This window comes from Salmo salar, chromosome 01 (genome assembly GCF_965601325.2).
Source record: "Salmo salar chromosome 01, fSalSal1, whole genome shotgun sequence".
Taxonomy (NCBI): Eukaryota; Metazoa; Chordata; class Actinopteri; order Salmoniformes; family Salmonidae; genus Salmo; species Salmo salar.
Genome location: NC_138291.1, coordinates 158,560,366 through 158,570,107, shown reverse-complemented (window position 1 = coordinate 158,570,107; position 9,742 = coordinate 158,560,366). Strand labels below are relative to the sequence as shown.

Here is a 9,742-nt window from a genome sequence, read left to right as displayed (position 1 = left end):
TAGTTACTGGGCAGGAGTAGTAACCAGATTAAATCGGGTACGTTTTTTATCCAGCCGTGTCAATACTGCCCCCTAGCCCTAACAGGTTAATTTAACGAACATTATGGAACACAGAGACGAAAGATCAATTATTCTATATATTTTTTTTTTTCTTGGTCCATTTTTTGGGGAAGCCTGGCTTCCCTTGGATCCATGAATACACGTCACTGATTAAATAAGATCTAAATAAGAGCTTGTTTATAAATGTCTTCTGTAGTGGACATCATGATGCGCCATCTGTTTTTTACTTACTGTACCCATTTACTGTAATGTTACATCTGTCATATTTACTTTCAATCGTTACTTTATGTCCACTACAGTGCACATACAATCCAAAATTCTGTGTTTTCATCAATCTCAGTGGTCTGTATTCATGCAGAGGGAGCCCTGAGTGGTCACAATCTGACACAAGTCTGAGTTTAAATAAGCAGTGCGTGTTGCTTACGTATTTTGTTTGACAATAACACTTGGCTATGCTAAACTACGGGTGAAATCCATAGAGATTTGGACAAACAATGGGTTATTCAAAATTGTGAAAATAATGTGGAGATGCCGGGGATTGAACCCGGGGCCTCATACATGCAAAGCATGCGCTCTACCACTGAGCTACATCCCCTTCCGTGGAAATCGGGAAACAATAAGGTTTTCTAAATAAAGTATTAAGAATGCAATTGAATATATTATTGAAATTAAGTTTTTGCAGTTGCCATTTCCTCAAAAAGTATACTTCGTTATCGCAGAGAATATCGTTAAATTGCCTACGGAGGATACCGGGAAGATTGTCCTTCACCTTTACCACAAGATGGCAGTATCGCCACACTACATACTGTATAAACCGTGACATCGACCTCAACGTTTGATTTCACCAGAGATTTGATATCACCAAAGAAAGGCTATATTTGGATGTGATCTTTGGCCATCAAAGATGGTGGTAAATAAACATTAATCAACACATTGAGTCTCCTTAATGTACATGTTGTTATCATGAATTGTACTTGTACTTTCAACTTGAATGTCTTATTGTGTATGCATTGTAATATCCATGTATTTCAGTATCTTGGACTGCCATACATCCAGTGGCGACTCGTCGTTCAGGGCAGGCTGCCTGTTTTGCATGTTATTTTGGCATTAATACATGTCACATATCAGTTTGCAAACAATGTTAAAAATAATAAAAATAAAAATATTGAGTTAATAAAGACATGGTGCCTTTTTTGCTTTCTTGAGTAAGGCAGCTCCAAAATGCAGATGTTTCCGCCTAGCTCAGTGCTTTCAGTGCAGCCAGCGGAAAATACAGAGCGTAGGGTGGGTGTAACGCCCTGATATGTTTCACCTGTTCCTGTGATTGTTTCCACCCCCTCCAGGTGTCGCTTATTTTCCCCAGTGTATTTATCCCTGTGTTTCCTGTCTCTCTGTGCTAGTTCGTCTTGTATGTTTACTCAAGTTAACCAGCGTGTTTTTCCCCGTACTCCTTTTGCTATTCTACTTTTTCTAGTCCTCCCGGATTTGACCCTTGCCTGTTTCTGGACTCTGTACCCGCCTGCCTGACTATTCTACCTGCCTTGACCACGACCATTCTCTTACCTACCCCTTTAGATTATTAAACATTGTAAGACTCCAACCATCTGCCTCCTGTGTCTGCATCTGGGTCTCGCCTTGTGACTTGATAGTAGGGGTTGGTAATGTCCTCTAGTTGCGCCATGATTGGCTCAGTGTTCTGTCACTCATGGGGACACTAGTCACTGCAAATTCTAAGGGTAGAGCAAAACAATTCTAGCCCCTTGGGTGCTGCCATAGACTTACATTAGAAGTGCCCATCCAAGAAGGCTCAAGGTCATTGGCCACAGATCAAATGACATCAAATTGCGTTATATCTACAGTAGCTTTGATTGGACTCATCTTAGCTAGCAAGCTAGCAGTCATCACCATGAATCGAGTCAACAATCTTATGGCAAATCCTTTTCAATCCTTGTCATATGAAGAGAAATTATTGATAAAACGTATCGGTGCTCATCGGCCATTGGACATAAACATTACACAACAAGTTGGAAATCACAATTTTAGCAATGAGTGGTTTGGAAGGAATCAGTGGCTAATTGCACTGGATGTGTGGTCCCAAGTTTGAGTTTAAGGTTATTTTTTCAAAGCTTAAAAGGGTAAACATTCAACATTGGCCATGCTGTCAATCCAGCATAACTTCTGCCACGCTCAAACAACTAGAAATTCGGAACTGGGAAATCTCAGACTTCAGTGAGTTCAAGACAACTGGAAACTCTGAAAAATACCAGCTCCGACTAGGAAAATAAGTTTTGAACGGTCATCCAACTCGGAATTGAAAGTCAGGAACTCGGGCCTCTTTCTAGAGCTCCGACCTGAAGAGCACTGACGTCATCATGATTCTACCTTGTTTTTTTTCAGAGTTCCCAGTTGTCTTGAAAGCACCATAAATCCAGAGAATGCCAGACTTTGATGACTAAGTTTAATGACAAATGTTGACCACGAAGGACTGCCGAGCCACCTCCCTGTTCAAGTGAGCACAGCATAGCAAGGTGAGTCCAAAAATGTATTGTATGCTGCTGCATAAATGATGTAATATGCCAGGGGAGATATATATACCATAGCTAAGAAAGTAATACTAAGTGTATGTTGTGTAGTAAGCTGTTAGTAGGCCATATGCCTCACCATAATAATTTGGTCCCTTTTCACCTCATAATTTCGCCAACTGTTCTGACTTGGTGGTGCACATATAGCCTATAGCCTGTTTTAGAGAAATGTAATCATTGAATATTGTAAGAGCTTTCATTGTCTGCTTATATGCCCCCTTTATTTATCCTACGGTTCTGACTTGGTGTACAGGGAGAATACTGTAAGAATGGCCAATGTTCTGAATTCTGTCACTGTACATTTCAAAAGTGCTGAACAAATAATTATATTGACTACGTCCATCCTAGCACGCTCATTAATGTCTTAATCGGAATTACGGATTGCCTTTTATCTGCTCGTCATCCCCTTACAGTATGCCATAGTTTGTATATCTCAATTGTCAGTAGAAACCACATTTCTTTAAGCCATATCAGCTATGTTTTTTTACAAGGCAGTAAATGAGGCTGAATGAACTGTTTCGCTGCCAGACAAGGCTCCGCTGATAGCCCGGTGTAGCAGTGGTAAGATGTTGGGACTGCTTTTGGGACTCTGCTGTTGGGACAGCTTCATGTAGGCCCTAACAGTTTGTGGACACCGTTTGTCACCGTTATGGTGCAATTCATGTATTGTGTTGTGTTGTGTAGTGGCTTTGCTGACATGCATCTAAAAAAATAAATGTACACCAAGATTTACAATCTAAAATCGCCACTGTATACATCAGTCAAATCTTCAAACAGTTGAAAAATATATAGCTTCGCCTAATTCTCTCTGATGATATCAAAGAAGGTGGGAAAGTTTCTTAATGATAGCTATCACTTTTAAGGAATGTAGGAGATACATGCTGTTACCTAGGAGACAAATGTTACATAACATCAGTCAGGCATCAAAATATTTGCTGAGATCTAGAAAGAGCACTGGTGTCATTGACGGTCAGGAGGAGCAGACGTATTCAAATCAAATATGAACATGGTTTTGCTGCTCTAAACAGGTGAAATACTCCAAATAGAAACTATTATACATGAGATATCATTTTATGTGGAATTCTCATGGTTACGTGTTTCACTGCTTGGTTTATACTTTTTGCTAAACACCAGACCAGGCCGTGTTTAGGTCAAACCAAACAGTAGGCAGAGCGTTAAAACATGGACCTCGCAGAAGAGCTGGGGCAGTTGGACCTGCTGACCACCGATGGACCATTCACCATGAAGGAGATAACACAGGTGCAGACACAGCAGTCACATGCTTCGTAAACAACAGGTGTAGACTGACAGTGAAATGCTTATTTACTGGCCCTTCTCAACAATGCAGAGAGAAAGAAAATAGAGAAATAATAGAAAAGTAAATCACGTGACAATAAAAGTAATAATAGATACACAATGAGTAACGATAACGAGGACAGGAGTGGACTAAGCACGACCCCTGTGTTGAGGGTCAGTGTGGCAGATGTGTTAGTGCCTAACCTCACCACCTAGGGGCGGACCGTCGGCCTACACTAGCCTACATGACGACTAGCCTGTTTGTATAATCGTCTTCATAAGCACGACTAGATAAATGCTTCACAAATTATTTATAAGCAAAGTTCTAAGGGATGGACGACAAGTGATCTGGTGCTTTGCCAATAGTGACAACCTTTTTACCAACATTTATAGCATGACATTTGCTAATTTATAACTTCTAAAGCATTTGTATATGGGTTTTATAAAGGGTTTATGAAGGCTTCATTACATTTAGTCATTTAAAATGGGGCCATGAATTCAAAAGATTTCTTACCACTCATTCAAAAATGCTGCTCTAAATAGGCCTCACCAGAGACATAGATAGGCAGTACATGTAACTCTGGTCCTAACACTACTATTCCCCCTCACACTGTTGTTCTCAGATCATCTCTGACCTAAAGAAGGACAACTTCAACCTCAGACTCCGCATCTTCTTCTACGAGGAGCGGCTGCAGCAGAGGTGTGATGACTCTGCTGAGGAAATGTACAAAACAGTGAGCGATCACAGACGGATTTCAACAAAGCCATGAACATCACAGCCATGTAACAACTTTGAAGGAATACTGTACAGGTAGGCCTACTGCATAACTACATGTGTTTTTGTCTCAACACAGAACATTGACCTGAAGGTAGAGGTTGAAACACTGAAAGAGGAATTTGAAGGAGCTGCAGAGGGTCTCTGCCCTTGCACTGTAAGTTTAGCCGAGAACCTTTCATTTTGACTGACTAGAAATCATATTTGTTGGTATTGTATCTAATCTGCCTGTGTTTTGTATGATCTAGTCAAGATTACCCAGAGCAGATGGAGCAGCTCCGAGAGTACTGCAACACCAAGATCCAGCAGCTAGAGAAGGTATCTGAACAACACATTTAGGCTGAAGATGTATTCCATAACCAAGTGTTCTCCAATGTCTTCCAAGACTTGCTGAATAGCATTCCCATTTATTTCCAGGATCTAGATTCATCCAGAGTGGAGGTGGGGAAGCTGACAACCATGTTGGAGCAGGAGAAGACACATGGAGCTGGAGAAGGAGCTTCACGGAGAGGGTCACTCCCAATCTGACGTACCCACACAGACTGACCATTCCCAGTCGGACACCCCCACCCAACCTGAACACTCCCAGTCCAATGCACCCACACAGACTGACCCCCTATCCAAGGAACAGGAACCAGACCAGAACCCAGAGAAGTTCCAGGACCTACTCAATCTGCTGGAGGAGAGAGACTGGTAAGGGAGACTGGAGACCTCCTTAGGTTTTTCTGTTCCCTCCATGGAATCACAATGAATTAAGTTTGTCCTTACCTGTTACAGGATTGTACTCTCTCTCTCCCTCTAATTATCTCCCTCTTCTTCTTTCATTATCTCTCTCTCTATGTCCCTCACTTTCTCCCAGGCTGATAGAGCAGCTGCAGGCGTCTGTGAAGTCCCAGGAGGCTCTAATAGACCAGCTGAGATACAGTGGTGCTGGCCAGGGTAGCGGAGACCAGCCATCAGCTGACCCTGACCGCCAGCTGTCATCTCTCATTGCTCAGAGAGAGATGGACCTGCAGGTCAGTGTGTGTGTGTGTGTGTGTGTGTGTGTGTGTGTGTGTGTGTGTGTGTGTGTGTGTGTGTGTGTGTGTGTGTGTGTGTGTGTGTGTGTGTGTGTGTGTGTGTGTGTGTGTGTGTGTGTGTGTGTGTGTGTGTGTGTGTGTGTGTGTGTGTGTGTGTGTGTGTGTGTCAGTCACTAACCTTTAAAACCTTTATTTCTCAGGCTCTGGAACAGGATCCTGTCAGAGAGAAGAGGAAATATGACAGACACCTGAAGGTGGAATGAGACACAAAACCCAATATTCATGATCAAATCAAGCATCAAATTCCATATTGGCCAAATCAAAAACAGAAGTCATCATATTCATACACTGAATGACCAAAAGTCCACTCTTCTGGGAAGGCTTACCACTAGATGTTGGAAAATTTCTGCGAGTCTTGCTTCCATTCAGCTACCAGAGCATTAGTGAGGTCGGGCACAGATGTTGGGTGATTAGCCTGGTTTGCAGACGGCATTCCAATTAATCCCAAAGTTGTTCAATGGGGTTGAGGTCAGGGCTCTGTGCAGGCCAGTCAAGTTCTTCCACACCGATCTCGACAAACCATTTCCGTATGGACCTGGCTTTGTCCACGGGGGCATTGTCATGCTGAAACAGGAAATACCTTTCCCTTTGCTGTTGCCACAAAGTTGGAAGCACAGAATAATGTACAATGTCATTGTATGTTGTAGCATTAACATTTTCCTCCACTGGAATTAAGGGGTCTAGCCCAAACCATAAAAAACAGCCCCAGATCATTATTCTTCCTCCACAAACTTAGGTAGCATTCTCCTGGCATCCACCAACCCAGATTCGTCCATCGTACTGAAAGATTGTGAAGCGTGATTAATGACTCCAGAGAACGTGTTTCCGCTGTTCCAGAGTCCAATGGTGGTGAGATTTACATCACTCCAGCCGACTCTTAGGCTTGTGTGCGGTTGTTCGGCCATGGAAACCCATTTCATGAAGCTCCCAACGAATAGTAATTGTGCTGACGTTGCTTCCAGAGGCTGTTTTGAACTCAGTGGTGAGTGTTGCAACTGAGGACATCACTCGGGGGTCCCGTTCTGTGAGCTTGTGTGGCCTGGAGGCCAAGTTTGTGTGGCCTACCATTTCGCAGCTGAGCCGTTGTTGCTCCTAGACGTTTCCACTTCACAATAACAGCACCTACAGTTGACTGGGGCAGCTCTAGCAGGGCAGAAATTTGATGAACTGACTTGCTGGAAAGGTGGCATCCTATGACGGTTCCACGTTGAAAGTCACTAAGCTCTTCAATAAGGCCATTCTACTGCCAATGTTTGTGTATGGAGAATCTTTAATTTTGTCTGTGTGCTCGATTTTATACACTTTTCAGCAATGGGTTTGGCTGAAATAGCCAAATGCACTAATTTGAAGGGGTGTCCACATACTTTTGTATATATAGTGTAGAACAGTGTGTTTGTTGCAGGAACAGAGAATGACTAGATATGTCCCAAATCTATAATAATTATGTCATAATGATGATAATAATGGTGCTGATAACTCACTGTTCAGGAGATGCATGATGTGATGGCAGAGAAGGATTTCCAGCTGGCTGAGTGTGAGTTTAAAGTCAAGGAGCAGGAAGCCGCCATCCTGAAACTCAACTGCAAAATACATGAGAAAGATAGTGAGAAGAAAAAAGCTGTTTAGGTAAGAATATCATCCATTCATAGAAGGGGATGTAGCTCAGTGTGGAGTGCATGCTTTGCATGTATGAGGCTCCGGGTTCAATCCCTGGCATCAACATAACTGTTTTGTGGTTGACTTACTTACCTTAGTTGAATGTGCTGACTACTTTTCTGGAGTCTTTCTGGATAACAGCGTCTGCAAAATTAACAAAATGTAAATGAAATGCTGGAGTAATGGAGTAAATTAGGTTATATAATGTAAAGTTGACCCATCTTTAACCTCTGTCCCTTTTCACATTTAGTCAAGCAATGGACAGACACGATAGGCCAGCTTCAGGCATGTCTGCTGGAGAAGGAGAAAGAACTGCTGACCCTCAACAATCTGCTGTTTAGCCATGAGGATACAATCCATGTAGAAACTCACAGCTGTTCATACGCTGGCCAAAACTATTGTTTGTAGATCCATCCATCTATTGTGTAGCTCTTATTTATCCATCCCTGAGTATGTTCTTGTTGGTTTTTCCCCAGACTCTTGAGAATGAACTGGCCAATGAGAAGATCAAATATGACTCAAAGACCAAGGTAACGCACAGGCCTTTTCTCTCCAGGTCCTCTGTTCTCCAATTCTGGAGTTAAATGATCCACTTCTCCTGTGACATGTTTATGTAATTTTTCACATATCTTTTTAAATACATGAAATTCAGGAACTGATAAGCTAATCAGCTTTATCTGCATAGATAAGCAGATCACTATTCTATCTGTTCAAGTACTGTTCCTTTGTCTATCAGGAGCTCCAGGATGCTTTGGAACAGTCCAATGAGGAGATGGCAGAGAAAGACTTCCTCCTAACAGAGAAGGAGATTAATCTGAAGGAGCTGGAAGCTGCCGTAAAGACATTCAACTGCACACTGCAGGAAAAAGATCAATTGCTACAGGTATTAGGTCTACAACAAGCCAGAATCAACTAAGCAAGCACTGTATGAAAAAGCATACCGTATTGGTATCATATAATTTCCAATGACTGTCAACGTGTTCACTGGATAATATACACAGGAGTGTGAAAGGGAACCAATTTTGACATTCTCTTTCTCAGGAGGGCCATGTGTGCACATGCCCTGACATGACCACTGGTCACCATCAGGAATCAGTGTTACAGCAGCAGGTTGAAGAGGTGAAGGAGAATTCTGAGGTGAGATTCACAGTCACACATATCATATTCTTTGGAGCTTTTGCTCATTGTACATTTCCATACCTTTGTTTTTTGTTAGAAATAGTAAAAGATTGAAAGACTCAACTAGCTATGTGTTTTCTAGTGCAGAGAGCCAGGGAAGAGCTGCTGTCTGTAGTAGAGCAGAACAACCGGACAGATTGAGCGTCTTCAGAAGGCTCTGCTGGACATCCAAACACACCCGCCTGCCCAAGAAGATCTCCTGTCTCACATCCAAGATGCTATAAATGTACTTTACCTCAATGCATACTATTTCATTGTGGTGATTCCAGTACTTAACCACATATTGATTGCGGTTTGTTAATTTATGAGAGAGAATGCCAAGAGTGTGCAAAGCTGTCATCAAGGCAAAGGGTGGCTACTTTGAAGAATCTCAAATATAAAATATATTTTGATTTGTTTAACACTTTTTTGGTTACTACATGATTTCATAGTTTTGATGTCTTCACTATTATTCTACAATGTAGAAAATAGAACAAATTAACCTTGAATGAGTAAGTGTGTCCAAACTTTTGACTGGTACTGTATATATATAAATATTGTCCCCTATCTCTAACCACATTACTATTATTATCATTATTATTATTTATTCATTTATTATTATTACTGTTATTGTTGATGTCATTATCTCACTTCACTTTAGCAACAGTAGCTTTTTCATTAATGCTTACAAAGCTTATCTGAATCTGAATTTGTAAAGGCCTGGATGTTTCGAGTTCAATGATTGGTTAGCTGGTATTAGAGGATTTCTAATGAATCCTTAGAAAAAGTAACCTTCACTTTTAGCTGCCATAAGACAACGGAAAGCCTTTTATGTGTTATTGTGAAGCTCCTGTTCCGAAAGCCTTTTGGTTGAGGAATGATGCTGAAGTTCTCTTGGGAAGTTATCAAAATGTATCATTCTACAGTAAGCAGGACAAACTTTTGTGTATCAGAAGTTACATGCCTCTCTACCCTTTAAGTGAGGCATAATTCCTTCAACCACCCAAAATGAAAGACTTCTAGATAGATTGAATATGTTTGAGACAATGACAGTCTCAATGAGTGCCTGTGTCACGCCCTGACCATAGAGATCCTTAGTATTCTCTATGTTTGGTTAGGTCAGGGTGTGACTCGGG

General features: G+C 41.6%; 1 non-coding gene across 1 annotated transcript; it reads right to left on the bottom strand.

The window, feature by feature from the left end:
- Window positions 1–583: 583 nt before the first annotated feature.
- trnaa-ugc (transfer RNA alanine (anticodon UGC)) lies at window positions 584–655 on the bottom strand. Its single transcript has one exon. It is a non-coding gene; the product is annotated as a tRNA-Ala (tRNA).
- Between the last annotated feature and the right edge of the window lie 9,087 nt (window positions 656–9,742).